Here is an 8,029-nt window from a genome sequence, read left to right on the forward strand (position 1 = left end):
GTTCTCCCCTATCCCTGGGTTCGTCGTGGACCGCGAAGCCGCCGGTCGGAGCTGAGTAAGAGGATGGCAGTGAACCCGGAGAAATTTGCACCCGAACTTCGTGGAGCCGGTGCTCCTGGGTAGTGAGGAGGGAGGGTGCCAAGTGCAGCCCTCTGTGACAGCTCCGCGGGAAAGGAGGGCGCCCCCGCAGTGCACACCGCGTACTGAGGGGGAGAGGACGTATTTAAGGACCGTCAGTCTGTCCCGCAGGTGAAAGGTGTGGGGATGGGAGCCGAGAGGGCCTAGGGACTGCCCATACGTACCAGTGGCTCGCTGGGTGTAGAAACCTCGGACAGCGGTATGCACATCCTGGGTTCCTGCGTATGTACATTTTTCTGGGAAGGGGCATCATTACCTTCAACTGGCTTCTCAAAGGGGACCAGGACCATCCACCGACCAGAATGAGTAGTTTCTATACCCTGCATGTCCTTAGTTCTGACCTAGAAAAAGACCGTATACCTTGCAAAAGGAAACTTTCAGAAGTGCAGATTAAGCTGCCCAATCTCCCTGAGCCTCAGTTTCCTTAAGGAGCTAGAAAATGAGAATGAGATTCTGAGAGTCTTGCCTGTATCATGGAGTTGACATGAGATGAGAGGTCAAAAAGTCCTCAGGACCTGGCTTCCCCGGTGGGGGTTGCTCACAGTGCAGACATGGTGCCGGTTCATCCTTTTCCCCCTATACCACTCCTCCTCCTCCAGTTCACTGACTCTTAGGTTTTGGGGAAAGAGTGGCCATTACTGGACAACATCATTTTGTTGTGTCCTAAAAGGGAGAGAGAATAGGGGGGAAAAATTAATAGTAAGAGAGGGAGGTGGTACCAAGGATGGTTTCTGTAAAGAAAGATGGAGACGTGATGTTGCCAACACCGTCAAAAACTTATTTCTGAAGAGGAGATGGTATATATGCTCCAGGGGTTTCTCACCTTGTCTTTTTATTAATAGCTGGTTTACTTTATGGTGGTGCATTTACCTATACACTTGTGATTCAAGTTCTTTTCTGTATATGTTTCTATAAAAGCTATTTTTGGAAAGTGATTTCTTTGATTGAAATACCTCCTAACCAGTGGTGCACTTGCCATCTTAAACATTGGTTAAGTCAAGCAATGTATTTGAAGTTATATTTTTAAAGACAAGGAAACTATGCTTGAAAAAATTTTTATATCCATTAACTGGTTTCTGAAATTGCTCTGTCTCCCTTCTCACCTCCACCAGATTTTCCCAGATTTCTTTGCAAAAGAAGATGTGCCCAGCACTCCCAGTGACCATGTCACCTCTGGTCAGCCCATTCCCAACAACTCAGAACTGACATCCAGCTCCTCCCCACCCACAGGCATGGTCCCAGCTTGAAAGCACGCCTTGATTCCAGGGGTTGCAAAGTCAGAGGATGGGGGGCCAAGCTTGTTATGTAATGAGTCAAGTGACGAGAAGTCCTGGAGAACTTAGCATGAAATCTGGCTCAGGGAGCAGTGGCTGCCTGGCACAGGGAATTGCTGCCTGACTGGAATGTGAAAGTTGCCCCTATCTCCTTGTGAAAGCTTGTTGTCCAGTCACACCTCAGAGGAGCATTTGAACAAGCAAAGGAACTCAGAAATCTAGTCCAATGTGAAACTTTACTGAGTGGAATTTGACCCAGAGAGGCTAGGATGTGCCCCCAGATCTCCCAGGGGAAGGAGGGTGGCTGGCTGCAGAGACACGGCTAGACCATCTCCCTACACTCCAATGATTTTACCTTGTGCAGTGAAGATGCAAGATCTGTTTGTGAGGTGAAGTTCAAACAAGTTAAATATTTCTGGCTTTACAGCTCTGTGCAGTGTCTGTCCTTTGGGTCTCTCACAAGTACAGATGTCAACATACTTTCTACAAAGATGGACTGAGGGGAAACAAGGCAGGTCACTGAATAGGTTATATATAAGTGAACCTCCCTTGAGAGGAAAAGAAACCTGGGGAGAAAATATTTAAAGAAAAGTTGGGACGGAAGTGGTGCTCTGAACAAAGGACTCCATTCTTTCTTTTTGTCTTACTGTGTTGGAGTATTTATTAAGAACTGTGTAATTTGTGAAACAGTCTAAGCCTCAGTCCTTTAGGGAATGAGATGGAAAAATTAATTAACCTGAAAGTATTCTGGTGTCCACATCCCAAGGGGAGGTGGACATGTTTAAGGGAGAGGGAGGCATCAGTGAATGGGCTGGGATGGGTACAAGTCCAGTACTTGAACCAGATGTCCCTTCTGACTTATTACACCTCTGCAAGTTTCTTTTCTTTTGTACAGTAGTTCTCCTGTTGGTGGGTGGCCTCCACAGGACACTACACTTTGAAATAAAAACAACAGAAGAAGATAAGTGAAATTACTGAAAAAAAAAAAGAAAAAACGAACAAAATATAATTTAGTGTTTTCAGAGCAGTTAGCTCAGAGATTTAAAAGTTATTAATTCCATTTCATTCTCTCACAATCTAGTTGATAAAAGATCAAAAATACTAAAAGTAGATAAATTATTCCCTCTCATACCTATAGTTTTTATTTAAAAGGAAGAATTTCCAAATATCAAAAGTGACCTTAAAGATACACTATTTCATACTGTTACTTGAAATTCTCTAGAATATCAATCATTTAATCCTTTTCTTGACATTAGCTTTCAGCGTACTAACTGGTTCAAATTATTTTTAATCTTAGGAGAAGGGGGAAGAGAGATAAATGTTATTCCTTGAGTGGCTAGTATTTGCCAAGGACTATGCTAGCTCATTTAGTCCTCATAACAAGGTTTTATGGTAAAGTATTGTTATCTCTACTTTACAGATGAGGAAATACGTTCAGAGATATTGTTGTTTGTCTGAGCCACTCATTCAGTAAGCGATGGAGTGGACTTGGATCTGGCCAGGCTGATTGCTCAGCTGGTGCTCCTTTCACTCAGTCTTAGAAAAATGCCTCACTGGTAGTAGGAGCTAGCCCTGAGGACTGACATTTCACATACAGTAGCTTAACCACTGCTCACAGTAACTCTACAAAGTGGTTGCTATTATTATCATCACATGATGAGAATCAACTAGAGAGAGTAAAATAATTTGCCCCAAATCACACAGCTTGTGAGTGGTGAGGCTGAGATTTGAATCCATGGTGAGGCTGAGATTTGAATCCAGGTAATCTGGCTACAGAGAAGCATGCTCAGAACCAACATTCTATATATTCATGAAAGTGGAAATCAGAAATATAAAATTGAATAGGTGTGTGTGTGTGTATGTGTGTGCACGTACTTTCCAAGGCGCATCCTTTTGATGTGGGTTGCATGGTCTTAAGGTTATGGCCAAAGACAACCCTCATGTGTACCAGTTTCCTTAGCACCCCCTGCAGCTCCTTATGTAGAACTAATGACACCTGAAATGTGTTTATTGCCTGTTTACACAGCTAGACTGAGGGCAGGGGCCACCTATCCCATTCATTACAGTTCCCTAGAGCACAGTGCCTGGAATAGAACAGGACCTCATTCAATGAGCATTTATCGAATGAATAAGTGAATGAGCAAATGAGCTAATGAAGGAATGTATGCTCGAACTATCAGTAATTGTTTTTCTGTAACAGATCATTGAAATTTCTGTTACCCTACTCTGCAGGCTTTATTCCATTCTAAGTAATTATGAGAATTGATTCATTCAATCCCATCAGGTAAGTGCTACTACTTTTTACCCATTTTACTGATGAGCAACTAAGACCTCATGAGGTTAAGTGTGCTGCCCACAGGCAGTGTGAATCCAGAGTCACTCTCTGTCCAGCCTCTTGCTCGGCTTGTTCACTGTTTTACATTGGTCCAGCATAGTATTTGGCACTATGGGTTCTCCATAAGTGTATTGAAGGTGGGGAGGAGAAAATTCCTTCATGTGTCCAAGACAGTTTAAGACCATTTCCCATGTTTTTAATGCACTCGTGGAATCATGTGTGCTACAAATTCAGATTATACAATCTATGTGCTAACCATTCCAAGAAAAGTGTTTATCCAAAATGTAAACTTTTGAGTTCAAATGTACCAATGGATCCAATTTCTTATGAAAATACAGGTGGAGTAGATGAACATTAATTTAAAATAAACATAAGACCATTAAATTGAATCTTTTGATGAAACTGTGCCATTTTTTAAAAATGTGCCTCAGCCTAAATGTCTTAGATTATTTAACAAAATTTCCAGCTGCTCCAAACAAATTTTCAGTTCAAAATGTTAGGTTTTAGTTCTCTTCTTCGTTACTTGAGCTAAGAGAAAGCACATGACCTCTACTCTATCTACAGGCTCCAAATTACCCCAAATTTGTTGACAATCCAAATGCTTAGCCCCATATTTCAGCAAGGAAAATTTTTTATTTGGACAATATGGATATCTGAAATGCATTGAAAATACTGCAGTCTAGATTTGTTGGATATGATTTATAAGATGGCGCTTAACCCATGAAACAAAAATTATAAAGGAAAGAAATACTCTTGAGGGGATAAAATTGTAGTCAAGGAATTTCATCTTCCAAAAGAGTTTGAACATAGATTGAAGTTGATGCAGCTAGAACCAATCTAAAATGATGAACAAATTCTTCCCATTTACCTCCCTGCCACTCTGTGCTCCCATAAAATATTATTCACATCTCTCTCCTATCACTAACCACATTTTAGAGCTTCTTAAACTTTTCTGCTGAAGTACTTGGAGGTGGGGGGGTGGGGTGGGTAACTCCAAACTATAGGCAAAATAGTCTTTTGTGGATGTGAAATGTATGTTTGAAGTGCCCTGCTTTATTTTTTAAATTATGTGAATCCAGTAAACGATGTGGTGGAAGATGGACTGTGGGTGTACAAGTATGAGAGTATCCTCTCATGAACTATAACAAATATACAATAGTAATACTTGTAGTTAATAATAGGAAATGTATGGAAAAAATACCAAGTGTACTCTATGGACCATAGTTAGTAGTTATAGTCTGATCATGTTTTTTCATAATCTAACAAATGTTCCCACAACAATGTAAGCTGCTGGTAGAGGAGTGATGTATGTGAATTCTGCACATTGTGCAGAATTGTTTTGTAAGCTCATAACTTCTCTAACAAGAAGGAAGGGAGGGAGAGAAGAGAGAGAGGAAAAAGAAAAGAAGTATGTGAACCTCACTTCTTCTCAATATCCGTATTTGTTTCAATATAACAATACTACCTCAAATTTATTAAGAAATGTACAGCCTGTTAGTCAGAGTTCCAGCAAGAAATAAAATTCATCCTGGATAGTACAAGTGAATAAGCCTTACAGAAAAAATAAAAATTTAACAAGATGTGGGCAGGATTAAAGGTATAAACAAGAGGCATCCAAAGTCCAGGGCCAATGGGAAGCCATTACTTCATCTGGGGCTCAAGTGATGAAAGAAAACCATAACATTTTCCAGGGCCAGGGAGAGCTGCTCCCATACTGCAAGCACCACCTGAAGGGAGCTCAGAGGAGGAAGAGATGCAGTTACTGCCAGAGACATTGGGTGGAGAAAATACATTCACCTCTCTCTCTGCTCTCAGATCTCCCGGTGACACCTTCTGTTAGCCAAACCCCAGAAGAAGTCAGGCACCGAGGGAGCTCAGGAAATGCTATCCACAAGGAGGTCTAGACACAGAGAAGGGCAAAAAAAGAGCAGAAAATGGATTGGGGTAGAGAGGGTGGCAAATGGTGAATGGCCAAATGCACTAAGCCCTGTGCTAAGCACTTTATATATATTAGCTCATTTGTATTTTCATAATAACCTTTTGAGGTAGATACTATGGACCCCATTTTTATAGGTGAAAAAAACAGAGGTATGAAATTTAAACCCTGGCTGACTGACTCTGGATTCCATATTCGTAACCACTATATTGCTTAGTCAAGCTGTATAAAAAATAACATTTTAAAATTAATTTGCTAGTAAAATAAATGCTCTGTTTTTTTTTCACCTGACTTTGTTATCATCAGCACCCCCTATTTTGATGTTTGCCCTAATCTCATCAGCAATTCACCCGGATTGGAGAACCTAAGGATCCAGGTGCATTTGGAGATGTAGCTGGCAGGGACTCCACAGTCTCATCAGGAAATGAATGAGCTTCCATTCTTTTCTCCATCTTTGTAGGATTTCCTTCAAGATTCAAAGTCCCAGAGGAAAGCAGGTGACTGGTATGACTTGGGCAATGTGGCCATCTCTAACCTAGGGGAATACAAGGCATGTTGAGAGTACACATGGTGGGAAGAGGTAATTCCTCAAAAGCAAATCAGAGTGCTGACTAGCCAAGCATAACAAGCATCCTCTGCAATGTTTAGACCCTAGAGGTTCTGTATTGTATAGTAAAGTTTTATCCAAGAAGCAAAGGAGAACCATGAAAGGGTTTTCAGAAGGGGAATAGTGCAGTTGGATTTGTAATCAAATGATTGCTCTTAGAAAACATGTTGAAGGATGACCTGTAAGGGAGACTAATTAGGAGGCTAATAAAGCAGGAGCTATAAAATAAAGATAGGAGGACCAAATTGAATGGCTAAGAAATACCATGTAACTGAAGGGGAGAGGGATTAGTCAGAGAGAAAAGTCTAGGATGGCTTCCAGTTTTCTCATTAGAACTTATAAAAAAGTTGCTGGATAATTAGGAAACTGCCTCATTCTGCTGGGTCCTCTAGAATAGTCCCATTTTAAATATTATATCTTACTGTTTTGGAAATAAAAATTTCCAAAATCTCCAGTATTATTAAATCCAAAAATCATTTCCCACTTTTCCTTTTACACTTAGATGTGAGTGGTACAGAATTCTTTTATCAGACTGTTTCCTGATTTGTGATTTAGAAAACATGATCGTAGATCATATGCAACAATAACAAGTGAGAAACTTATTAGATAACGGTATAGAAAGTAGTTGTGCCTCGCAAAGTAAATGCTAAGATTTCGCTGGAAAGAGGCTATTTTCATTTCCTAGAGTTGCTGTAACAAAGTACCACAAACAAGGTGGCTCAAAACCATAGTAATTTATTGTCTCACAGTTCTAGAGTCTAGAAATCTGAAATGAAGTTGTCAGTGGGGCCATGCTCCTTCTGAAATCTAAAGGAGAGAATCTTTCCTTACCTCCTTCAGCCTCTGGTGTCTGCTGGCGATCCTCAGCATTCCTTGGCTGGAGATTCATCACTCTAATTTCTGCCTCCATCTTTGAATAGCCTTCTTCCCTCTGTCTTTGTGTCCAACCTCCCTCTTCTTATAAGGACACTGGTCATATTGAATTAGGAACCACCGTAATCCAGTTTGGCATCATCTTAACTAATTACACCTTTAAAGATCCTTTTTCCAAATAAGGTCACATTCACAGGACTGGGGTTAGAACTTGAACATATCATATAGCAAGACACAATTTAACCAATAATAGAAGCTTTGTCCTAACAAGGAAGAATAAGGAGTTCATTATTAGGTTAAAGAGGCATTGGAAGAAAGGGGTAAGATACTTAGGCAGCTACAAGCAAACACTGGTCAAACCCTGGAGGAGCAGCCAGCTTAGATGGAAGCACACCAACAGTGCTCTTATTCTCAAATCCATCCCTTAGATGTTGGAGAAAAAATCATTACATTTGTCAGTCTACAGAGTGTATGACCCACAGTACACATGCTTGGGATGATCATAGACTCTGGCATGTGCCAAGCTAAAGCCTCAGCTTCTCTGTACTGCTCATAATGACTATTTTGTTCCTTGGAACTTGATCCTCCACATGTCCTTGGAGGCACCAAGTCTGCTTCTAAGTATTTTTTTAACATTCCCAGAATGTTTTGTATCTTGATGATTTCTCTTAGCCATACATGCATGAACACTTTTTTTTTTTTTCCAGTTAAATTCGAATCAGAGTCTTAGAACTGGAAGGGGACCTGAAGAGGAGCAAGCGCAACCTCACATTCAATGCAGGATCTAATCTGCTAAGTTTTCAGATGAAGAAACATAAATCCCCAGTGGCTGAATGATAAAGAGGCTAAGGCAGAGAGGCAAGAAC

The sequence above is a fragment of the Dasypus novemcinctus genome, chromosome 6, assembly GCF_030445035.2.
Source record: "Dasypus novemcinctus isolate mDasNov1 chromosome 6, mDasNov1.1.hap2, whole genome shotgun sequence".
Lineage (NCBI taxonomy): Eukaryota > Metazoa > Chordata > Mammalia > Cingulata > Dasypodidae > Dasypus > Dasypus novemcinctus.